Raw genomic sequence first — 27441 nt, 5'->3', positions numbered from 1 at the left:
CATTTTTATGATTTGTAGATTCCATAAATTGACTTTGTTTAGTTTTTATATTTTATAGTCGTCTCGATTTACGATTCATTTTAAATTCATATTTTTATTTTTTAAACGATCTTCCTTCAGTTTGATCATTATACCTGTATACTTCTACGCTGCTTCTACTGGTCTGAAAATGATCAATCAAATTATTACGAGAATTATATAAGTAATTGTTTTATAATTTCAATGTGTTGCGGATAGAATGTTTCATCGGTTAGGAAATCTGTGTCTAATTTGATGATCTCGTTTGCTGTTTTTCTTTCAACCTTCGGATTTCACCATATCGCTTTCTACCATCCTAAACATAAGAAGATAGTTTCCTGGACGACAATTTCCAGTTCGTAGTTTTGTAACTGAAATCGAAGTTCAAACAACTGAATCGTTTCGCGAAACGCTATCTCGTAGAGGTTGGCGTTTCCACCGAGCGGTTTGCCATTTTTAATAAACGAAAATTGGCGAATGCAAAAGAGGGTCGAACGATTGTATCGATCAGTGGCATAGGTGAAAAGGGGCACTGAATCCCTGGCCACCGCGTCGTCGCGCAACCGAAACCGATTTGAAATTTAAATTTTGTCCGGCCATGGCGTCGCATTTAATAGAGCAACAGTCGGCCGCTAATACACGCGTATCGGCCGTCGTATATTAATTAGAATAATAATTCCAGACCTGTCGTGTTTAATGGAATGCACCACAGAATTAATTATGTCCGACACGGATCGAGCACCTTTCGCGATTTCGAACGAAACGACGTGAAAATCACGAGACAGGAACGAGAAAAATGAGAAATCTCATTTTTCAGGCTTTCGTTACTTGCATTATTTTACGTTAATTCACCAGTTAATAATATTACTGAATTGATAGATTATAGACTTCTTTTTTTTTAATGATTTTAAAGTTTCACTAGTACAGTTCTATTAATTTAAAATATTACGTCTCTTTGAATTTTCCGATTTCGTGGTAGATTTCGAAAATGTGATAAGAAATTTGATAATCTTCGTGAAAAAATCTCATATTATAAAGAAGTTTACTAAAAATTTGTGTATTCTTAAAGAATTTATCACACACTGAAACTACGAATGTCTATTTAGTGAAATCCATGTAAATTGTTATAAATATTTTTTCAAATTATATTTCAAGCTGGCATTTTCAAATTTTTCGCTTCTATAAATTTTCTTCGAAAAGTGCGATAAAAATTTGCAAAAAAACCTTACACCATAGAATTTTATTATTTGCTAAAAAAAATTCTATATTCTTAAAGAACTTACTGCATATCATTTTTGCAGCGATATTTGAAAAACTTATCTTTCGATTCGAGTCCTTCAAATTTGTATAAATTCTATCAGCGAACGTATCTCCAGGAACATTTTTATTCTTTTTTCAGCGTGGGTGTAGCAGATCAGAGGTCAACGTGGAGGTCAGGCCTGAATGATCAAACAACTCTAACGTGAGTGCCCTGCAATCTCATATTTCTTCTATAATAACATTTATTTCGTAAAACATACATAACTATCAATTATCGAAATATTCGTTGCTGCAACTGAAAATCGGATCGTATTTCTCCATTTGATGATCAACGCTATCAACCCGGGATAAGCGAGTTGTAAACTGCGGGTTCGATTTCGAAATTCCTTTCGTAACTAAATCATCGGCAACAAATATATTTAATGGGTCGCCTAAAATTAGTCGCCTGTTTAATGTTAATTCGTTAGCGATCCTGGTACAACGTTCGTGACGTGGCTGGATGCTTTTAAGTTATTACCAAACGGTGATTTATCAATTAAATGTTCATAGTGTTAAACCGTCGTTGATTTTACCGATTGAACGTCACGTGATGTTAGTATATTCTGTATTTTAACGTTAATTGTGTAATTAAGTAATCACACTGGTACGCAGAAAAAAATTATTTCGTTATCTGAAAAAATAATATAATACGTAGGAGAGAAATTATTTTCGTACTTGGTAGTGTTTATTTTATTTATTTATATATATTTTTATTTATATTTATTTATATTTATTTATTTATATTTCGTATTTTAAAATTATAGTCGATCTTCGTGTTTAAGAGGAGGTGCGTTAATATTTGATTTATTTTGTTAAAAAAGCAGCTCAGATCTTTTATAATTTATTTTTTAATAGCCGTTGTATTCGAGTTCACATTAAATCTCACGGGAAACGGCTGCGTAATATTCGACGTGTTTAACGTTGAAACGCAGGAAGAACTACAGTAGTGGAAGACCGCAATGGTCAGACACGACGCGGCGGTTCCGTCGTTGACTACTTGCACCGTTGCATGTTCTACATGAGACATGATTATTCATTTGCTTTTGTAATAACGAAGAATTAGTAGTATTTTAACAACGCTTCAAACAACGACTACGGGAAAGCTTGTATAAATTATAAGCAACTTAAGTAAAACTTGTTACTCGTTGTACATGTGTCTGAAAAACATTATCTCTAATTATTCGAATACGAACTCAAATCTGCGTTCGAACATACGACTCTTAAAATTCAAATTTCAATTTACATTCAAATTTATATATTCACGAATACAGATTTAAATTCAAACTTGCAAATTCTGATATTTCCGGATGTCCTGCTGAAATTGCAAAACTTTCAATTCAATCGTATGTATCTCTTCTATTTTTGATCATATGCTGTCAAAGAATTCGATGAAATTTTCGCTTTTCTGAAAGAAATTTGTTTATAAAGTCGAAGTTTCATAGAATTATAATATCTACGTAATTGATTTATCGTACTATAATTTTGTCTACATACGTTACATGCACATTGGCATTGCTCTTATCACGTTTATTGCTTCAGCATCATATCTAAAGCAGAAAATTAAAATTATTAATCCATTCACTTCGAGTTCGATTTCCATCATCTACCGTGCTATGTATTAACAAATACTGTTTAAACGTAAATTTTTACGTACGTATTCGATGCGAATTATTATAAAATATTTTGTCACAGTTTCGTGCTTTTTGACTCGTGTCTCTTACATTCGAATCAATACGATAAACGACCCAAAAGTATCAATTTTTGGATTCATATCGTACATATTGAACGCGTTAAAAGGAAGTCAGTAACTTTACCATGTCTTGAAGCTTGTCTCATACTAAGCAACAAAACGATTGAAAACTCGATTCCTCCGGAAACTACAATATCCTTCGTGCAATATTCTTTGGATACCAGCGATATTCCTGAAAATATTCACTCGTCACGCTATCTATCAGCCCGCGTTATAATTATCGAAGCGAAGAATATTCGTTGATACGAGTTGACCGGCTGGCATTATTAATTCGTCAAACAATTGTCGCGTTGTTAGAGTAAAGGGAGCAAACAAATATCGACAGGTAAATCAAACAGATTTTATGGGAAACGGGGTCTAATAACAAGCCACACGTTGAAACTTCGTTATCGAAAACACACGTATCGCTCTGTCATTGACCGGATACCGTTAAAATCGATCACGATACCACGCCCTTTCGATAACGAAGCGAATGCCGTTCACGATCCTCGTTCGCGATTCTCGTTCACGAGCCTGTGCACGGAGAGACTCGCGACAGAGTAATGACACGACAGTTTCTGCTGCCTTCGTGCTCGACCTAGCGTGTATTTGCCCACTGGACATCCATACAGCCAGATACACAAGGCCCTTTCACGTCGTTCTATATACGTACACGCACTACTATACGGAACACACGCGTGCAAATGGGTTACGTGTACACTGACCTCGTGCAGAACTGTTACCAACGGACGAAATAATTGACCCTTATGGTAGAGAGTAGGCGAGGCTATCGGGAAATTAATTCTACGTCGTTAGAAGAGATCGTGTGTCCATATATATTTTTAGAACATTAGGCAGGAGGAAAGGTTGACAGGATCGAGGAAATTCGAAGGGTGGAAGAAGTTGGAGGGGGAATGGAAGAGGCACAATGTTGATATATTAGGAAAGTATTGTTGGCAGCTAAATTAGTAGATAGTGGCAATGGTGCTGATAATGGTGGAAATGTGTTGCTTGTGGTACCGTAATTATTATTTCGGTGTATGCAACATGTCCACATACATATTGTATCGTGCGTGTTTGCAAATTTAAGGTGCTCAGGTATACCGTGTACAACTTCTTCATTTTCAGGTAGTCGCTTCGTAGAATCTTTAGGAAATCGGGTGAGAATAAGGGAAAGGGTTGGAAGGGTTGAGGTAATTGAATATGTGCAGGAAGTTGTGACGAAAATGAAGGAAACACTACGTTAATGAACTAGGGAACTATTATTAGTTAATTATTAGTACGATAATGGTAGAGGATAATTATTCAGCTGCGAGAGGTATACTGTGTACGCACGTACTATGTGTATCGAGTATGACTGAAAAGTACCATGTACAGTTATTTTATTTCTACGAAAGTTCTAATGAGGAAATCTTTAGGAAATTGAGTATGAACAAGGAGCGACGGTTGAAAGGAGGAAATTGTACACGAGGAAGAAACAGAGGGGGATGAGAAGAGTGTTGCGTCATTGAATTAGGAAACTATTATTAGTAGATAAATGTATGTAAATAGAATACCTTGTTACTTCTGTAAACATTCTTAGATTCGAGTAATACCATCACGACAGCCGTGTCTTGTTGTAATAAAATTTAGAATTTCTTCATATAATACACATAATATATTCATAAAAAGTTTCTACGAATGCTCGAATATTTTCACGAGCCATTACGTATGCATAGGATAAGATAAACAACGATTAAAAAGATTTCTCAGCTGTAACTAACAATCCCCGTACGCCACAGAGTCGTAAACGTTCTACGAAACGAGGGAATATTAATTTTCGTTGAACAGTGGAATTTTTGTGCGGCAATGCGACCGACAGGTTGTATCACCGGGTCACACGGGACCGATAACGAGGTACAACCTGTCTTCTCCCTTCCTCTCTCACGTGACCAACAGGACGAGGTCGAAAGGCCGGTTAAAGGGCAACGAGACAGAGGTCGAGCTCGCTCGTCATTGTTAGGGTAAGCTTTGATCTACGCGAGCCATCCAGCTGCGGCTACGCGTATCTCCGTACGCGTAATTAGCGGCAAAACGACCGCCTCGCGATCGCACGGAGAAAAATTTACCGCGTGAATTAGATCCCTTTGACGCGATGCAGAAATTGCGGTTCACGCTGTTACATATCAGTGCAACAGAATTTGCAGAGCCATGACAATATCCTTTATGTAACACGAAATTAATTTTTAGTTTTTTTATCGCCAGATTGATAGTACCCTCGGTACGGGTTTCGAATTCGATTTATAGGTTCAGGGATATTTCGTTAAATAAATTTATAAATTCAATGAAATTATTCCTTTAGGATATGTTGGAGTTGGCAGGATTGTTAGATTTAAGATTATAAAGATGGAATATTTCTTGTGTGGATCGAATTTGATGATTTTAATAGAGCGATAGGTGGACTGAATTGACTGTGGAAGATTAGTTCGATGAATGTTAAAATGAACGAATGCGTTGAATTATGTATGAGATATGAAAATTGGAAAACTGGATTTGAAATAATATAACAGGAAGGAAAGGTTATCTTGGTAGAAGCTAATAAGTAAATTTCTATCTTGATTATGCACTTTGTAGTTATATTTGGATTAAATTGCACGAATTATTTGCCTGAGTTCCAAAGTTTACCAATATAATCGCGACAGTAACGTGGCAACGACATTATAGTGGTAATGAAATTTCGAAATCTTATATTTTGTATAACGCAGAAAGTACAAAAAAATTTTGTATAAATCAGAAAGTACAAAACTCTATAGGATAAGTGTTCAAATATTTTCGCGAACCAGTGTAGATGTATAAAGAAGCTAAAAATTAAGGTAAAAAAGAAGAAAGATCAAAGGTATGATCTTCTCCCGATGAGACAGGCTGTCTCGAACATAGTGCAACGTATCAGTTATTAAGAGAAATAGTTTTCTTGTTGAATGCAGATAATGAAACCAGAAACTGAGTAACAAAGTATGATCACAATTAGAATCTTTTCAGCGACAAACGCTTTCAAACATAGTGAAACGTCTCAATTACCAAGAAAAATAGTTTCCTATCTGGATTTTCAAACAAACCACAAATTCCATAATAAAGAATGGCCAAAGCTATAAATTTCCCCAGCGAGACAAACGTTCTCAAACATAGTGAAACGTCTCAATTACCAAGAAGAATAATTTTCTATCTAGATCCTTAAACAAACCACAAATTCCACAATAAAGAATGAGCAAAGCTATAAATTTCCCCAGCGAGACAAACGTTCTCAAACATAGTGAAACGTCTCAATTACCAAGAAGAATAATTTTCTATCTAGATTCTTAAACAAACCACAAATTAAATGATAAAGAATGGCCAAAGCTATACATTTCCCCAGCGAGACAAACGTTCTTAAACATAGTGAAACGTTTCAATTACCAAGAAAAATGGTTTTCTTCTAGATTCTCAAACAAACCACAAATTAAATGATAAAGAATGGCCAAAACTATAAATTTCCACAGCGAGACAAACATTCTCAAACATAGTGAAACGTCTCAATTACCAAGAAGAATAATTTTCTATCTAAATTCCATAATAAAGAATGGGCAAAGCTATAAATTTCCACAGCGAGACAAACGTTCCTAAACATAGTGAAACGTCTCAATTACCAAGAAAAATAGTCTTCTATCTGGATTCTCAAACAAACCACAAATTAAATGATAAAGAATGGCCAAAACTATAAATTTCCTCAGCGAGACAAACGTTCTCAAACATAGTGAAACGTCTCAATTATCAAGAAAAATAGTTCTCTATTCGACGAAAGGAGAACCATCCCTTTCGTTTCGCTCGACTCGTTGCAAACGAATCGGTGGCGATTGGTTTTTCAGCGCGCCGCGACGCGCTGATTCGAGGACAGCTCCTCGAATTAGTCCGCTCGCGGCTTCCATCTGTCCCTTCATAGGCGCGGATCGATCGCGCCGGAAAGCCGGCGGCGCTTTTGTCTCGGCCTGAAAGGCCCTTTCATCAGGGCAAATACCTCTCCACGCTCGTCCTGCGCCTGATTCCATGGCAAACAGCCACCGTCGCGTATATCGAACGGTTCCGCCGTTGGATCCACGTCGATCCTCAATTCCACGTTTCCGCGTTCCCTCTTCGTTTTACCAGAGGAAGTTTATCCGTTATTAGCGATTTCTTTCGGCCGGTTGATCGCTGTTCCTTGGCTCGTTTTATGATCTATCGACGATCGCGTGTGATTTGTGTAATGGCTTCGGTTCGTTGATGAGTTTGGAGCTGCATGGTTGCTGGTCATTTAGCTTCGTCAAGGTGCGGGTTTTAAAGGTGTTGTTAAAGGTAGAATTTATGATATATGCGGAGGAAAAGGGTATTTTTCTTTTATTTTTAAAACTATCTTGGTTTAATATTTTTACGGCAGAATATATTTCGCTAAGAAAAATTAGAGATCGTAGCTTAGAACCTTTAAGTATTCATCTTTCTTGTTGGAAGATGTTGAAATTGAGTATGTTACTTAGGAAGTATACTTCTAGACATTTCTAGACAAGTAGATTTCTAGACATTCGTCTTTTTCGTAGGAAAAGCTTATTATTTTGTTGAATCGAAGACGTTACTTCGTTAAATAATACGCGTTCCAAAATACGCTGAATTGATTTACATGTCGAATAATAAAAAATGTAAATTATTGGACAAGGTCGTTGCAAATAAAATTACTATGATATTATTACAGTACAATAATGTAAAAAGAAAAACTCGCATGAATTTTTAGTAATAGGCAATCTGGATTAGTACAGAAATAATATACGGTATATCAGGCTGAAGGTCGTTTATCTTCGAAGTTCAGATGCTATTGGGCTAGTGTTTGATGTATCAACATAGGTTAATATAGTACATACGATATACCTCTATGGACTGCTTCTGGACGACTATAGTCCACTGAGGTCAAAGGCGAAGATAATTTTGGACGAGAACAGAGTGTTTATTTCTGACGACGAAGAGACGTTACTTAGTCAGCTATTCAATAAATAACATCAAACTTACCTTCAATTTTTCCAGATTAAGTTAGAAATTAATTCAAAATTATTTCTATACCCAGGCAAGGCTGCGTATTTTGGTTTTTGTTCCCGAAATAAAATTACAAAATATTTTAATCTCCTTTTCTAAATTATATTAAATTTCATTTAAAGATGCTGAACCTTTGTTTTCATCGAACGATCGATCTCTCTCAGCATATCTCCTCTTTATATTTAGCTCTATGTTGATATATCAAGCGAGTCTTTGCTATTGTTTTAGCCATTGCTTAATACATTTAATTCTCGTCTACAATTTTATTCGAAGGACTACTTATCTCGAAACTCGTTCTCAAAAATTTCCTTTCTCAAAGATAAAAGGAAATCAAGGTGTCGACTTGTAAATTAAAAATTTTACTTCTCTACGCGACAGAAGATCGAGTCTCCAAACTTGGAGATAACACGAAAATATTATAAATTATCAAAGGACTTGCGCAGCACGTTCCACGCGTTCGTTTCAAGGATTCGAGTGCTTCCTTTCTTAGTTAACCGTTTCTGAACTTCTTGCCGTCGAAATTCTACATTCTTCCGTCGTGCACCGTATCTCACGAGAGATTTCAGATTTATCCCAGAGTCCCGTCCTATAATACGTAGAATTATTGTCCACCGGCTGAAGGATTTACATAAAAATGCCTTTTGTGTCGGACCTCGTTCGTGGTAATCCCCGATACGATGGCACACCCTTGTATTATCATTTTAAAAACATTCCTGAAACTTCACTCGCGCCCTTTTTCCACCTTTCCTTTTTTCCCCTCTGTTTTCCCTTCGCTCTTCCTCGATATTTTACGAGAGAAAGTTCACAAGCTCGGGTATTCTTTGATCTTCGATCGATTAATTAATAGAAAAAAATCATGGAAATTCATGAGGAATTCGAAAATATCAACTAGTAGGACGAAAATCAGAAAATCAATGAATTTAGGAAATTAAAATTAGAATATTCACAATTACCTGTTAAACTTTATTATTCTTCATGTCGAATATTTCAAACCCTTATGACTTCATTCTAAATGACTGTATTTTAAATTTTATTATCCATAAAAATTGCTTTAGCGATTGAGTTTATATCATATTCGTGAATGAAATTGGAATTTTTCTTGTTCCAGAATACGTTCAATTGATTTGCATATCGAATAGTAGAAAAATGTCTACGTTTTAAATTGTTGTACAAGATCGTTGCAAATAACATTACGATGATATTATTATACAATACAATAATGTGAAAAGAAAAATTCGCCCGTATCTTATTCGATGATATCCTTTACGAGTTAGTAATAATTCGTTATCAATCCTCCCTGATAAGGACGACGAGGATCGAAGAAATAGTTGCATCCTGTTTTAATATATTATTCATGATATTTCATAATCGTTATACTGATGTAAAACATGTTGGCAATTCATATCACATCGATGCAACGAACTTCTATGCAAATAGAAAGTAACATTTCCATATTATATCACTGGTAGAAGCTGATTTAAATTGGACGACGAACGTTATCTTGATCGGCGTATAACAAAGAAGGTTCTCGTAAATAAATTCACAATTAATGTTTTCTCTTCCATTCATATATTCAACTTTAATCCACCGACTGAAACTTTAATCTTTCATCTCGTTACAATGTTTCCCTATCCCATCCTGTATTCCTCGAAGCATACAGTAACGGAAACGACATAAACGACAGAATAGTAACCATAATAAATAGCGTAATAAATACAGCAGCTTCTCAGTTCAGAAAAGTCCTGTAATCTTTTCATGACGGATTACATGTAAAACTAGTTTCGAACTTGCTGCTTCCATTAATTATGTTTAAAGTTACGCAAAAGATAAAGTAAAGGAAAATTTTCCTTCTACTTTCGTATCCTGCTACTTTTATATCTTAGATCTTAACAATGAAATATATATATATATACAGACACACGTTTTATTAACAGGTTATATTGGACATATGTATTTATTCTTCTAGTCATTTTTCATAACGATCTAGACTGTAGCAGATGATATATGAGATTCATTAATGGCAGAAGGATATACAATGAATCTTACACGATATTTCAAGATTTATCATTCAGAAACGTAACATAGACGCAAGAATAATAATAATAATAAAAGCTATATATTTCTATTTATTTCATTCGCGAAATATCGTTTCAGCAGAATCTATAACTATAGGATGGAGAAAGTACAATGTAGAATATCATCTCTCTCATTCGTTACTCTTGTCCTTCTTATCGTTTAATCCAGGAATATCATTTCCAGAGAATCTATAAATGTTTTTTTTTTTATTTGGAAGACTTTTTACAATCAATTCTCATTGAGAATTATAAGTAAATTAATCTATAAATGTAACATCGAAAAATCAAAATACAGAAATAATAACGCGAAATTATTCATTACAAATTGTTGCAAATTGCCCACGTAGGGAGGCAATTGATACGAAGTGAGCGATAATCAAACCGATGTTTGCTCTTATTTCATCATCTCACGTAGGAAACAGAGTATCGGTTGAAAAGAACGTTGCCACGGGCGTTTGGAAAGAAGTTCATTCTCGTAGGAAGGAAGAGAAACGCTAGGTACAGAACGCCCCTTGGCTCAGCTTTGCTAAGAGAATACGCTCTGATGCGGAGCATCTTTTCTATCCTTGCTTTCTTTGACATGTAAATGCCGCGACATCCCATAACTGCTGAAATATCGTCCAAAGGGAAAGTAGCGAAGGAATCCATCAAATTTTTCCAACGCACATTTCCGCTAGAACACCCGCATCTTTGTATTCCGCTCGAGTTCGCTATATTTTCTTCTTCTTTCTTCCTTCTTCCCTTTTCATTCTTTGAAAGAGAAATCCCAACAACGTCGAAACAGCCCTCATACGTCGTGGCACGAGCTCCACATAATTTATAATCATTTCGTTCTCGTTACGTATTCAGAAGGTCTACGTGGACAGAAGGTTGCTGGGAAATCTTTTCCATCTTACTCGTGGGTGGCCAGTTAAATTTCTTCGCGTAGGAGAAATATTTCTTAAACAGACGCGCCAAATATTCCATCAACGCCCTTCAGACTCAGTGGGTTGTTCTATCGTTGGTCACCGGAAGTGGAATCTTCCTTACGCGAAAGAAGATGGTTCTCCGATGTACATCGTTTGTATGTTACCGTTTGTAATTGTTCGATCGACATTACCAGTTGATGGACAGTTTTCGAATAATTCGAATTTGAGGTACATACAGTTTTTGACGAACAACACGATAGAAAGCGTGGCGCATTGTTTGCAATTAATTGGACGGCGTTCTTGGATAATTTGAATTTAAGACACGTACGAGTTTTAATCGATGATAGAATTGGAGGTGTTCACTGTTCATTATTCAAAGCGTCAGTTGTTCGAACGACGTTAATCATGGATGGATGGATCCTCCCAGTACTTAGAGAGATGTACTCTTCATCTTTTTACTTTACGGGAATTCTGAATACTTTAATGATCTTTTTGTAACTTTGGAAAGATGTATTCGTTTTTTATCGAATATAACGTTGTCGCATTGCCTCTTTTTCTTTACGTAGATAATTTCTTATTTTCGTCGAACAACGTCAGTTCAACAATATCCACGTGAATTCTGCCAATTGTCGGATATGCAACGTGGATTAAAAATTCTAAATGAAAAATTTGAAAATGTTCCTCCAGTGAAACGAATCGGAAATTTTGCAATCCTATCGCCAGTTTCCTGCAATTGCGTATCCTAATGCAACTTTTAGACTTAGTTGGGAATTTCTCGCGACGCTCTCCATTCCCTTGGTGCACGGGACGTATAGAATACTTGAAACATGTTTAGGATATTCTTCGATTCGACCGCGACGAAACTTCGTTTCCAACTTTCTCCGCTGGGAAGCAACAACGAATTTTTCTCGCCATTTCTTTCATCATCGTCGTATTTTGTGCTTCTCTTTTCCTCTTTTTACGGTGCACCGGGACGCGAATGGTGTCGAGGGTGCAAGAATCGCCGACGCGTTGTGATCGAGGGCGCACGTGCGTGAGGGTGCTTTTATGAAAAGGGAGAGTGATGTGAATTTACGGCTCGATTCGAGAAGCCCACTTTAAACGCTGAACTATACCCGCGCTTCCATTTGATTGATCCTATTTCGATTACTTACAAAAATGTATTTTTTATTTCTCTTTCTTTACGAGACAGATGGAACATTCCGAACACTTTAAGAGTTCTCTCATATATTCCTTTTGCGTCGAATATAACGTTGTTGCATTTTCCTTCTCTTTTTTTTTTGCGTTGAACGCGTAATAGTATTGTTGTGTCATTGCATTGATTTTGCTATTGCGTTAAACACGGCGTTATTATTGAACGCTGCAATACACCTGCGTTTCTCTTCGATTGGTTCTCCTTTCACAACTCACAGAAATGTACTTTTTACTTTCTTTTCTCACGGGAGAAATTCTGAATACTTTAAGAATCTTTTTATAGCTTTCGAGAGATGTATTCTTCTTACATCGAACGTAATGTCGCTCCGGCGCCCTTTTTTTATCTTCAATGTATAATGGTATTGTCGCGTCATTGCGTCGTTGCATCGAGCACAGTGTTATTGCTACGAACACAGCGTCATCGCGTTGTTGCGTTAATACGTTGATCGCAACGGTGGCTACTTTTTTATTTTAGAATTTTTTATAATGATTAAAATAAGGTAAGTTTTATGCAATAACAAATTATCAACGATGCGAATGATGTAAATAATATCGTGAGAGAAAAAGTGCTATAGCGTAGGTACGTTTCGATCTATTTCGATTCTCAGGGCAACGTATGTACAAGTCTTATGTATATGAAAATCAACGTGTTAACTGATGATGTCGTTGCATCGAGTATAACATCATTACATCAATTGTAGTGTTATCGTGTATAATTTTTGTTTGTCATCTATCATTCTTCGCATTCTTCGAATTTTACAAATCTCTATCCTTTTCATGTACGGTGAGTGCAAAAAGTACTTGTTCACAACTTTATTTTCTAACAAAGCGTTGTTTTATTCAATTCTACGCTTCGTTCCCATATTATACCGAATTTCTCTAATCACACAGACGATCAGAAAAGCGCTGCAAAACGATACGAAATTTATTATAGTTGGAGCTAATTAACTAGCGTACGTACACCAGTGCAAAAGTAGTAAGAAATGCAACGGCTGACAAGCAAGTTCTGCAGCCACTGTCGTAAACAATCGTCGATCACACGAATTTGCAGGACGGAGAGACAATCAATGTTCTCAATCAACAGACTACGACGTACGACCTGATGCGTTTCCAGGTCACCTTTAGAGTGGCGAGCTGTTTTTAATCGCGCGTACCCGTGTAATTTGCATTGTCGAGCAATTTGCACGACAATTAAGTGAAATCTGCGATTGCACGACTGTAACGGCGTGACACGGTTCGGACCAGAAGACAATGGACGTCGCTCTCGTTTACGGAAAGCACCAAAGTACGGCCACGTTTCAAGCAAACTACCTTTCTACTGCTTTTTCGACACAGTTTCTTGAAAGTGGCCTCCGTTACCTTTCCAGCGGCTATTTATGTTTCAGGTGTCTTTTCTTTTTGTTCTACCGGACTCTTTGTACGAAGCTTCTGCGTGTCGATGTTAATTATTTTTTATTGTTCTCGTTGTTGCTTTTTAGTTAGCGCGGGATCGCGAGGTGTCTTGGACAGGATTGGAAAAAAGATGAAGTTTTGATTAGAATGCCTGGTACTTTCTGTTTGAGGATGTTGAGGAACGATGGAGGGTGAAATCGGTGTTTCTGTTTGTGAAATAATTATTGTTTCTTCGTAGAAGCGATCATTATATTTTAATGGTAGAACGAAGAGACTTAGTTTTGAGAGAAGACGTTAATTAATTTTCTGAGATTTATTTTTAGGAGCAACGATAATCGCTTGGCGTTTATCTTTAACAGAGAAGAATAATTCATTTCGATTTGTTTATTTCTTAAAATAACAGGTACAGCTCAATGATAGGATAAAAAGTCTTGCACTTTTAACAAGACAAACTAAGTAATTTTAAGTCATTGATTCTTAAGAATAACAGTCAGGAATTAATGTTATGATAGTGTAAAGAAATTTCTATATATAATGGGACAAAATAATTGGGTTAAGATTCATCAATTTTTAAGGATAATATTTGCAATGTAAAATATTAGGATAAAGAAACTTCTTTTGTAATTCCAGGCTTTTAAACGTATCGTTTTAAGAGAAATTTTAACAGCGTTTCAAGATACCTCGTGTTTTAATTACTTCAGAATGTGTTTCAGAATTTTATCTTAAACTCAGCAATTCTCTTAAACTCTTTTTCTCCCAAAAGCTCTTAGATATACATATTGATTATTTAATAAATTAAAATAGAACCAGCAATTACCTATTATATATAATCATCATTGTCATTATTACGTGGTATAATAATTTCAGAGCAGGGAAGTAGGAGATAAAAAATCTCGTTGCTCTTCCGAAACTTGAATTTTCATGCTGCCACGCGGCAAGATTGTTTCGTCCACGTAATTAAGTTGGCGAAAAACAAACCCGTTGGGCGAGTCGTCAGGGGGTTGTAATTGTGTAAAAAGCCGCGGCGCAGGTTCCTCGGGGTAACAAACCGGCGAGCTTTATTTCGACCCACCGTCAAAATCCTGAAATTTTAACTTGCCATTTCCTAGGATACTCGCACTTATCAACGTCTCTGTTGGATTCCAAAAACTTCCACCTTTGAATTTTCAATTGTATCTGTCCATACTCCTAAGATTATCTTTACCTGTAATTAAATACAAAACTATTGAGATATATGTATATAATTTTGTGTACTAGACTAGATTAGCCACGTAGTAGTGACACACGTATGTGAGTATGAGTGCATGGAAGTATGTATGTGCACAGCGTCTCGAAAAACAGATGAACGCAATTGTTCCGTTGGCAGTGTGGTAGAGAAGATGCTGAGACGCGTGCAAATGTAATCGACGAAGATCTTGCAAATCGTTTATTAAATAAATCTAAAACTATTTTAATATAAATTCTGCGAGTAATCTTAGTGTTTCTTTACTTTTATTTCGGCGATTAAGATCCACGATCCTCAACAAAAACAAACTCACAAAAGTTCTTGAATATTATCAATCCATTGCAACGAACCACCAGCGATCAATTACCCTCGTAATTCACAAAAATATTCAAGAGATCTTAGAAACTTTGCCGAAATTTGCATCCACGAAAATATTTCAAAGAATTCCGAGAAACTTACTAAACACCGTAATAAAGCTATCAAATTCCTATAGAATTCCTCTAAAATTCGTGAAAAATATGAAAATTTAAAATGTCAGAATTTATGAAAATATTTGAAAGGATCGTCGAAGATCGACCGAGGATTCTACCGAGAATAAAAACGCACGCAGAAATATTTCCAAATTTTCTAAAACCTGGAATCTTCCCTTCCAAATGTTCAGCAAGCTACACGTCGCGAGTTTTCCGACAAACCATCTACTTTGACACGACATTAATTAACATGTCCCCGTATAAACCTAATGACCGTGTCCGATTGTTTCATTCAATCGGACGACGATGATCCTGGTAAATCGCGGTTGCGTTTACCCTGGTTGCTTGGGCCCCCTGTTCCCCTATAAATACCACGGCTTTATCGTTGGCTAGGGTTACGAAATCCCCCTAAGGGCAATCATAAGGTGTTTATATCGCGTTACACGCGGCGTGCACAACGGCTGGCTGTTGGGGAAGCTAATAGTCAGCCTGCTCTGCGAGATTCAGGATACCAGGGACACCGGGTATTTAGATGCTTATCCGCTGGTGCACATGCCCTCGTGAAACGGCTATTTATCGTTATTGGACTGCAGTTGTCCGGATTAGGCCCTCTACACCATGGTGTATCTGAATATCTGAGCAGCGACGACAATGGATATATGTAATCGCGATGTCGATTAACGCGCGTTCGACTGAGAGCTACGAGGGTCAGGTCTCTCCCTTTAATCGTTTTGTTTAGGGCTTGAACACGGGGAAATCGCGTTGTGTGTACGTTTGTCGAGTTAGTTTGATCGCTTTGACGGACGTTCGGTGTTTCTTTGTTGAAGAAAGGTTCAAGAATGTTTTGAGTGTGGCCAAGTACTTCTCACTTGAATCGAGTTTCGCATTTTATTTGTAGCGGCACATGAGCGTAGAAAAAGTCAAGTTGAAAGGAAAAATTCAAATCTGGGAGAGACCCATGTTATTGTGCTTTTGAATACTAACGTTGTTTCAGTTAAAAACCTAACCCCAATCTAGAGGCAAATGAACTCTGAACAGATTGTTATTGTCGTTTCTTGTAATCTTCAGCCAGAGTTACATAGGAAGGTTAACTTTTTGGGGTAACGTCTGTTGATATAAATAAATGTATGAACGTGCTCCCTAAGACAGAGTATTATTATCCTTTCTTCGATTGTGTAGTATCGTGTACGAAAGGCTTAAGAGATATAAGGCGAACTATAAACAATGTCGCGAGAAAGCCGAAGTGTCGACAGGCCCAACAATGTATCGTCGGTCTTTCAATCGAATAGTTTCGTGGGAAAGGCCTGTGTGACCCTGGCCACGAGCGGTTGCGGAACACGTGCGTGGTGGGGCTAAGACAAAGAGACAAAGGGATGGTAAGGGAGAAAGTCGAATTAACAGTCAGTGTTAGATGAGAAGTCAGGGAGATAGTGTTGCTACGTTGTTGCTAATAGCATTACGTAGGGCAATCAGGATCCGACCCTTGCCCCTCAACGCCTACAAACGCAACATATAAAAACTGCAAGCATTCGACCACGAGACTAGTTTTGAATCTTGTGTACAGTTTTGGCCGTGATTTGAGCAACTATTTTAACTTCGCTACTTCATTGTAATATTATACTTAATCATTTTCGTGAATAAAAGTCTGCAAAATTATAAAAGCACAGTCAAGTTAAGTTATTGCTCAGCTACTCCTCTTTTATCATTAATCTTACGTGACACTAGCGTTGTCGAGAGAGTGTGGTCCGCGTGAAAGAGAACGTTGGATTCGTGGTGACGAGAGTTGCAAATTAACTATCTAGCTGTCTTAATTATAATACGTTATTGTGATCAGTTTACGTTAAACATCGTTTTCTGTCTAACCAATATCTGTTTAATCTATTTATTGTAAATAAACTAATTATAGTAAAGTTACTACAATTGGTATAGTAGCATCGACCGAGCGACGATTATAACTTCTGTACTTGTACTTATACTTATTTTAATACATCTGACTATTACAAATTTATCCACTCGTTACATTATTAAGTACACGTTGTAACCACCTCGTATTGTTTCCGACATGTCTTGCTTCAGACATCGAGGGTTTGCTAGGGAACGATGGCTGATTTGTGAAATTTAGGAATCGTGTTATTTACATATATTCGTAGGCTTAGTTGAACTAAGTGATTTTTTGCTAGCAAGTTTCCTTTTTTAGCGATCTTTTATCTCTAACATGTTTTTCATCTTTTCTCATTTTTCTGAGTTAGGAAGGATACGATAGGAAATTTTGAAGATAGCAAACGCCCTGAAGACACTCGTTAATCTGACTCACCAGGTATGTAAATATGAAACCGGAATTTTTGTATAGAAAATACACGTTTATTGTATGAAAATGATTAAAAATATTTTATTCGAAGTATTGTCCATCGCTAGCTATACATTTTTCCCACCTGTCTGGCAATTGGTGGATGCCACACCAAAAAAACTGTCGCTCTTTTGAGGCAAACCAGTCATCAAGCCATTTTCGTACATTTTCGTAAGAAGTGAAGTGCTGGTCAGAAAGTACGTGTCCCATCGATGCAAATAAATAGTAATCGGATGGAGCCAAGTCTGGTGAGTAAGCCGCATGCGAAAGTATTTCCCAACTGAACGCTTCGATCGTTTCCTTGACCGGTTTTGCTGTATGTGATGGTGCATTATCATGAAGCAAAATTACTTTGTGTTGCCTTTTTTGATATTCTGGTCGTTTTTCACGCAAAGCTTGATTCAAATCGATCATTTGTTGTCGGTAGCGCTCAGTATTAACGGTTTCGCCAGGTTTTAACAGCTCATAATAGATCACACCCTTCTGATCCCAGCAAACACAGAGCATTGTCTTCCGTCCATAGCGATTTGGTCTTGTAGTCGATATCGGTGGTTAGCCTGGAGCTACCCACGATCTTTTACGCTTAGGATTCTCAAAATATATCCATTTTTGATCGCCAGTCACAATTTGGTGGAGAAATGACTTTCTTTTGTATCTGGCGAGCAGCATTTCGCAAGTGGTTTTTCGGGTTTCCTGCTGTCTTTCATTTAGTTCATGTGGAACCCATTTTCCCACCTTCTGGATCTTTCCCATGGCTTTCAAACGTATGGAGACGGCTTCTTGTGTCACGTTTAATTGATCAGCGAGTTGTTGTTGCGTTTGAGCGTCATCCTCATCCAACAATGCTTGCAATTCGCTGTCTTGAAACTTTTTCGGTGGTCTTCCACGTTCTTCGTTCCTCACGTCAAAATTACCACTTCTGAATTTTTTAAACCACTCAAAGCACTGTGATTTACCAAGAGCATGCTCACCGTAAGCTTCGACAAGCATTCGATGCGATTCTGCAGCAGTTTTCTTCAAATGGTAACAGAAAATCAATGCTGTCCGCAAATCGTAGTTTCCAGGCACAAAATTTGACATGTTCAACGCTATTACAAACAATGCTGTTGTATGAAACTTGTATTGTTCTGAGTCGAAAATGTTTGTGAGATGTCAACAAAGACTTTTGGCATCAATGACGCAGTTTAGTGATAACTACATTATCAGTTAGGGCCATCTATAGGCAAATTCCAGTTTCATATTTACAGAACTAATATGCAGACAATTACTTTTAATTACTTTGAGTTTGTTACCAGTTCTTTCGATTTTCTTTGCTTTGATATTGAACAATTTTGAGTATCGAATATCTGCTGAGAAATTGGACCATCTTCAAATTTCGTTACATTCGTTAAATTTTCTAATTTTGTCTAATTTTCCACATACATGTACGAAAGTATATATTCATACAAGTACATTTTGTACCTTCTGATCGCTTATTTACGCAATAGTCAAGGTAGATATTTCTTGGAAAATTAGACTATAAAAGGAGCATTAACGTTAAACGTAGAAAACACCACAAAATATCCGATCTTATTAAATTCGATTTCCAGAAGCAAGAAAGAATTCTCAAATTCTCAAATAACCTCTTCCTGAAGAATCACAACAGAAAAGAAACATTAACGTTAACCATTGAAAATACCATAAAAATTTATCAGCTTAGAAAATCTGATTTCACAAAAAAAAAAAAAAAAAGAAAGGAAATAGAAGACCCAATTCTCAATTCATTCAAGCGACACTTGAGACAGTAGCATTTGAGATCAGTAGCTCCTTGCAAGAATTAAAATTCTATTGAAAAGCGAAGGGTCGGTGATCAGTTGGAGTGACCGGAAGTGGTCATCCAACGCCGGGGTGAAACGGACCCGTGGGCGTTTTCCCAGCGCAACCATAGCCGGACGAGGGTCAATCGGAATTTTAAATCGTCGCCGGCACGGATGTTTGCCCGAAAAGCTTTCAACCTGTAAATTATTCATCGTATGGTCCTGGCCGTCTGCTCGCTGACGCATTAAAAAAGAGCCTCTGTCATGATCGTGTTGCTCCTAATGTTCGACAGCGTGCTCGATCAAAGATCACTTTGAAAATCTATCTATCTGTCCATATATCTACGCTGAAGAAAAATCAACTTAATAATCGAAGCTTTTACATTCCATGTTTATTCATTTTTTGTTCTGCCACATGGGAAATTCCGAAGAATTTGCTTTGTTCTCGAACTCTGTTACATCGACAGATTTAATTTTAAATAACGATGCTATCCGATAGTGGAATTTGTGTGATCAAGATATAAGAGATAGAATTCTTCTTTTAATAGAAAATAAATGGAATACAAAGAAAATACAATGGAGAAGTTGCTGGTAAGTAATTCACTTTGGAGAAGTGGAGAAACTTTTCTGTATTTGTTTATAGCTGAATAGAAAATTCTTTAGAATCTTTCAACTTCTAATATAATATGATAATAATGATATTCTGATATTTCGCTACTCTATTTCATTCTAGTTGAAGATCTCGTATGATGGTAGAATCGAGTTTCTATGAATATACACATAGCGCTAGAAATTGAACTTTTCTCTCGATCTCCCGTTGTTTTTACAATTTTTTTTTTTCGATACGAAACAGGAAGAGAAAATTGATATCGTTCACAGTAGAATTGTAACATCGCGTAGTAATAAAATAAATACAGCCCCTTTTAATAGAAGGAACTCTGTAACAAATTTAATTCTTCGACATAACATACGTGTAATAACTAGACTGAAAATATTTGTATAAATTTATATTTTCATGCTAAGGTTATATATATTTTTTAGTATTATGTATATTTTGCGTATTTAATATTCCAAAGCAGCAGTCATCGTTAATCTGTTTATCCAAGCATAATTTTCCATCCATGACAGTATTTTAATTGGAAAAGTGAAATTCTACATAGCAAGCTGAAAATCATAAATGAATTTGAACAAATATCATTTCTTTAATTTTGTATTTACTTAACAACTTTAATCAGCAAAGTGACTTACACCGCTATGATTCTCGATCCTCCATATATGGTTTTAATTCGATTTCCGGAAACCGTAGAAAGATTTCCAAATCAAAGATAAAACATCAAAGATAAGATTCTAAAGGAAAGAAAAACCACGTTTCTATGTTCCTTTCTCTTTTTCACCGTATCGGTACGCTTATGCGAAAGCTTCAAAGGGATCGATGAACGTGTGGCTTTTTTCCGACTTCGTTTACAGTTTCTGGAACGTGAATACAGCAGGAGGAAATAGATCTACGTGAAAATCGATTCTTTTGCGCGGAGAATTTAAATGCTGGCCCATTCCCACCGGGCCAGGAACGTCCGTGGAATTCTCAAAATCGAGAATCGGTTCTTAATACCAAGGAAAACTCGAGTTTTCCGCTCGTTTTATCCGGATCGCTTATGCCGCCTGGTATCAGCAAAGAAAGGAACATGTTGAAGGAAGAGGCAGCTATTTCCGGGACGCAAATCTCGGATTGTTCTCACGTAGTGAAGTATTGTTATTTCGTTTGTGTAGAACTTGGTGGAACTTGGTAGAATTTACTTTTTAGGGATTTGTATAAATCTTTTCGGCTTTCTTTTTTACCATGCGTAACGTGGTTTTGATCTGATGAGTCTAATAACTTTTATCAATTGTTAGTTATATTTGAAGATTACAGAATAAAGACACGATAACTAGAGTTTCGTTGATTTTTTGTTGAATTTTGAGGTAAGAGAAAATTTTTTTTGGAGGTTGAGTTTAAAATCTGTGGAAAGGAATAAAAGGAATAAAAAATTGTTATAGGAATTTTTTCCAATATTTTAAACTGCAAGGTTATTCTTTGGTAATATTAATATGTCTGTTTTTATGGAAGATAAATTTTAAAATTGGATATGCTGTTAATCAGTTCTATTAATCAATTTCTAAACTGTCACTTCATTCCGCTTTGCGATTAAATATGTATTTCTATCACTTTTCTGAATTTCAAAAATATACTATCATAAATATTACGTATTGGTATTCATGGCTTATTAATTTTTAGCTGTAATTTAACTATATGTTATTAAAATTATTTACCAAGCGATATGAAAATCAGTGAATTCACACATTGTAACAGATAACAAAAGAAATATTCGCGAGAAACGTTAAAAGAATCTAAAAACCTTAAAAGGAATTACTATTTTTAAATTCCAAACACTTTCTCTTCCAAATTTAATAATTACTGGTCAATTTATAAATTTTGAACAAAAGTTTTGATCATCGGGAATAATATTTCAATAATAATACTAATACTAATACTAATAATACTAATACTTTAATGAATTTAATCAATTCGATGTAATATTCAATAATCAATGATCTTTATAGAATTTAGTAATTTATTTTAATTTTATCAATTTATATTTATTTAAGAAAGTTTGCAATTCTTAAAAACTTTTAAAGAATATTTATAGAAACCTCGTAGCAAAGATGTCAAGAAAATCAAAAGAATAGAAGAAAGATCTCTTCACTCGGCAACAATTGAACAAACGTATCGACAACTAATAAATAAAATATCTATACTATAATGTAACTATAATTAAAAATAAATTTAAAAGACAACTCTGTGACACCGTTAGCTTCTTCGGGCTTCTGACGAGCGTAGAAAAGAGCGCAAAACTTTCTCATCGGTATGTCCGCTGGAAAATCGTTCCACGTCTTGCGATTACTTACGAGTATTAACTTCTTCCTCGATAGACCATTGTCCGACGTCGTTCACGAGGTTTTTAAAGGGCGAGGTATCGAGGAAATTTCATTTCCTCTCTCCTCTCCTCTCCTCTCCTCTCCTCTCCTCTCCTCTCGTTTCATCTCATCTATTATCGAGATCTTAAATCGTATTGTCTCCCTTCGAAAATGTACGAGCTTTTCATGATCTCGAGAACGCAACGCAGCTCTTCTCTTGTTTACAAGAGTTTCATTGTCACCCCATGGGAAATATGGGTATAATGTGGCGTGATGCAGATGTTGCTATTTGCTTTTTCCCTTCTACCGTCCCTACCACATTCTCGCGTTTCTCTGTCCTACTGTTTCGCCATTCCAGTGAAATTACATCAATAAGAGGCGCACATATATTTATCTTCGTAATTATCAACAGGAACTCGTTTCCTTTCGATTTCTCTTCATCTTCCAATAATCATCGAATACGAATTTCTTCGATCGTCAAACTTCGTCAATTAGATCCAGTCGATTCACGAGATCTTTATCACTGACGTATAAATCAACAACGTACTCTACGATGTATTCTATATGCTCTACAACGTTCTATGACATCGCGAGTAATTATTATAAAATATTATTATTATTAAATGAAACGATATTACTTCACAAAACATCGAAATAAAGTTCGGACGTATTTCGATTAAATCACAAATTTCAGGGAATAAATTGTAGGAAACTGTAACTTTCCTTCGACAAGAGCCTTCTAAAATAGACAAAGAACGGGGTAGTATCGATGAAATCGTTTACAGGGCTGCTGTATAGCGCAGGAATAAATAGTAGGATTTTCAGGCGGAACGGGAACTTTCTTGGAGTGTTCGAACGTCGAACGCTTGACCGTGGCCATTGCCGCGAAATTTACGAGAGAGGAAAGTTCGCAAATCTTAATAAGCTCGCTGGCAGCGAGTACTTCTTTCCCATCGATAGAAAAGAGGGTGAGCTGGTAATGTGGTTCCCTGAAAATCCTTCGCTGGGATTACAATGCTATCGATTTCTCCTCTATCGGGTGATCCGATATCCAGCTGACACACACCTAGGTCCATGGACTGTTTGTTCAGAAAGTAGTCAGAATTTCAACAACGTGATGAAACTTCCTCGAAACGTGGTTATAATAGTCTGCATCGTATAACGAGATAATAAAGCCGACCAGTCGTTAGAGTTCGCATGATCGAAGCGTTTTCCTGAGCGAATTGACAAGTTAATTTTTTCTATGAACGTTGGAATTGTTGAAATTACGTAGGTACAACGTGTAATATCTCTTTTGAATAGTAACGAACACAGGATAGAAATATAATATGGTGTATTTATATAGTATATATTAAATTTGTAAACAGCAGGTAGTAGATTTTACACTCATTTAGGAGAAATTTTTTGGTGCAACAGAGTACAGAATGCGTGAAATATGGAAAATAGTAAAAATATGCTGTTAGTAATAATATTTAACGGATGAAACATATCTCTGCTTAGTTTCCTCTAATTATATCCACAGAAATATATAATATTTTATAAATATAGTAACTATATAAATTTAGCTACCCTTATCCTGGATCCTCGAAATTTAATATCCTTACAATTTGACCACATCATCCCATAAAAAAGCTTCCATCTACCATCGTTTCCAAATTTATTTACTCGTTCCAGAAGCCAATACTCACCATCGGTTGGAACATCACTTGCTTAATTTCCGTATGAATATACATGGTGTAATAACTACATAAATTTAGCTGCTATTATTTTAGGTGCTCAAAATATAGTACACACCTAATTTATCAATCATTCTATATAAACCTTCTATCTACCAATTTTTCCAAATTTGCGAAATACCCCATCGCACACTACTCGGCATCGATTTAGACATCGGCTGTTTAGCTTCCATTCCATTAATTTTGCTCCTAAAAATATAAATATCCATAGTCTTCCAATCGTACAAATTTAGCTACTACTATCATAGATCTTCAATATATGATATATTTTAAATACAATTTATCAACCATGCCATATATAAACGTTCTATCTGTCGTTTTTCCCAAATTTATAAAATGCCCAATTCAGTCAGCCCAGAATACAACACTCGACGTTGGTTGGAACATCACGCGTTCGATATACCAGTTGGCGTAATATCGAGCCAGAAGCTGTCGTCATAAACGTCGATGAGCGCGCGTGCGGCCGCCGTGAAACGCGCGGTGTACGCCGGACATCCGGTTAAATACTCGCGGTGCCGGTGACGGTGCATTCATTTGCCGCGTCGACGGGCGAAAGTAGCGTGATCGCTGGACGGAGAGGACCACAGCACGCACGTGTCCTATGCATGCTACATTCACAAAGAGCAATGCTTGTACGCTCTGACCAACGAGAAATCGTCCGAGCGGAATACTCTGACCTGGCTCGACGCACGCTTCCATCGTAATTCAGCGAGAATAGCCGCGCCATCAAACGCGACGATACTGCGGCTGGCAGGCCTGCACAAACAGAGGTGGGACAACGCTCCCCTGAAACAACTGGTTGCTTTGTAACGCCGATGGTCGAGGGCCATTGCGGGTCTGCCAACTTTGGAAACACTACTGTGGCTTGTTCAGAGGTAACTTCGAATTGCCCCTCCAAGCGTTGATTTCTTGCTTCAAGAAGAATTTCGTGGTTGTAGTGGCGTGCTCGAACTCTGATTGCTTTTGCTAATGCACACGTGATTACAATACTTTGCTGCACACTTTGAGTTAAGTTGCATGGTTTCGGAACATTGTAAACGATGGAAAATACAGTTCGAGACGAAACGTTATAAAACTGAGTGACTTTGCGTAGATTATTGTAGTAACTCGTATCGAGTGACTAGTAACTTGGAATTCTTGTTGATTTCTTAACTCAGGACAAATCTCGTGGTTACTTGATGGCGTGGTGAAATCTTGTCTCGTTTGAATTGGATTATTCGTTGTTGGGATCTTTAACACGTGTATCGTTTCGTTTATCTGAGAATTTAGAATAGGAATCGAATTAAAATACTTTCTTCAAATTTTTGTGTAGATATAATTCATATGTAACATGGAGGGATAGTTTGAATGCAAAGTGACTGTCGTGGATATGCCGAAAGTTCTTTCGAAGGATGCTTTGCAGAGGCAAAGAAATGCAGATTTGGTCGAATGGGAATTTGAATTTGCAATCTTATTAGCATAAAATCAACATGCATTACCTTTCTCCTACTGCTTTCAGTTTTCCTCTTTTCAAAAAACAAATCTAATGCTTTCGCTTGGGATATTTTAATATGAAAGGATTAGAACTTTAGTTGTTTGTTTAGATGTCGAAAGACAAACTGGTGGAATAATCCAGGCCATCGACAGATTCATTCTACTTGAAGCTAATATTCAGATGGCTGCCACCTGCAGTACTTAGCTTCGTATTCCAGCTTGTGTACCTAAACCTTGACCCATTTCTCCAGCATAAAAGCAGCTTCGTACTTTTGTCTTAGCTTCTCCACTGTATACTCCTTAACTGTGCCAAAAACGGTTTTCGACGTTCTCAGAGGCTCTGGTACGTCGTTCTGGATTTTCTTTATTAAGTCACCAATCTTAGAACTCTTCTATATTCCACTCTCAAAATCATTTTATCCACTAGACATAAGATTCTTCATCCGAAATCATTAATTTCCACTCGTCATAGATCTCAACAAATATCCATAAACATACATATATCACAAATCATCTGTTCCAAAAAATTCGACACTTTCGACCCATCTTACAGAAGAGTCCGCAAAAATCAAGCAAAACTACTCCCACCATTTCGCATCTGTGTATTACGCTACATGCTCCATCGTGTCCAAAATCTCCAAATCAAAAATTGATCTCTGCTTGTCAGAAATCTCAACAAAGAACCGTGCATATTCTGCACCACAGGTTTCCAAAAGTTCGACACGCTAAAGAATTCATCAAAACAACCCTTTCGTATATTCGTGAATCTTCGTTTCAATCGAGTTACCGGTACGTTGCGTTTCGTCGCGACGTCTGCGCTTCATCTGTTCAGGACAAACGGATCGACGAGATACACAGATCGAAATCCAAAGACTCAAAGACGTGTAGTCCAATCATCCTGAACCTTCTTCAATCTAAAACACCTTTTCTAAAACACAATCTCTCCGCGTCTATGTACCACGTTGCACGCGCAGAAGCGTTTTGCAGATCAAGCCGAAAATTCACCATTCGAAACCATTCGTTACCACGGAACTCCCCGTGACAGAGTGGCCCTCAGCGAGTCCCACGACCTCTGGTACGAGCCTTATCCTCGTCGGCGGCCCGCCTGTCATTAATGTATCGCTGGCGTAGGTAGCGAGCAAACAGGGGCTCGCTGCACGGTAAACACGGCAGGTAGCGGCAGATGCAGGCCGCGGGATCGATGCCCGCTTGCTGGATTCCCCGTGTGCGTTTGCGGCGTGACGCCGCGTCGTTGTGTCGCTACGTAATGAATAGGACATAAATCCAAGCGCCGGCCTCCTACCGGTGCCTGACCGGATCCAAAGCCCTATCTCCACCAGTATAGACTAGACGATGTGTCCACTGTAACGCTTGCGTACGTGTACAAACGGTTGCATAGTGCATAGGCGTGCACGACGCAACATCCGCCACGCGGAACAAAACTCGCGTTCTTGCTGCCGGTGTTCGCAGCCTGTTCGCGTGCCTCGATAATCGGTAGGAGGATTGTGAACGATGCTGGTCGTCTCCCTTTGAATTCGTATCCATTCAGCAAAATTGATCTGTTTCATGGATTTAAGAATTACGACGTGTTTGTTGTCGTCGTTGGAATGCTGCGGTTTGTTGGAAGGTCTTAGGATGGTTCGTGGGATGATTCGTGAGTTACATGTTGTATGACGTATGATTAGGTTGGAAGAAGGTTTTAGATTTGTTTGTGTATATAGAGAGAGTTTTTTCTTATTGTTGTTTGCCATGTTTTT

The 27441-nt window shown here is 37.1% G+C and overlaps 1 protein-coding gene across 1 annotated transcript in view; it reads left to right on the top strand.

Annotated features, from left to right (window-relative positions):
• Dscam3 (Down syndrome cell adhesion molecule 3) overlaps window positions 1-27441 on the top strand; it is a 313340-nt gene that overhangs the window by 85642 nt on the left and 200257 nt on the right. Inside the window, exon 2 of the mRNA XM_069114043.1 lies at window positions 1418-1480. The gene's annotated coding sequence lies outside the window, so the exon portion shown is untranslated. The remainder of the gene's footprint in view (window positions 1-1417; window positions 1481-27441) is intronic.

This window comes from Bombus flavifrons, chromosome 5 (genome assembly GCF_040668555.2).
Source record: "Bombus flavifrons isolate JBK064 chromosome 5, iyBomFlav1_principal, whole genome shotgun sequence".
NCBI lineage: Eukaryota > Metazoa > Arthropoda > Insecta > Hymenoptera > Apidae > Bombus > Bombus flavifrons.
Note: the sequence above shows the minus strand (reverse complement) of the source record. Positions and strands in the feature narration are given on the sequence as shown.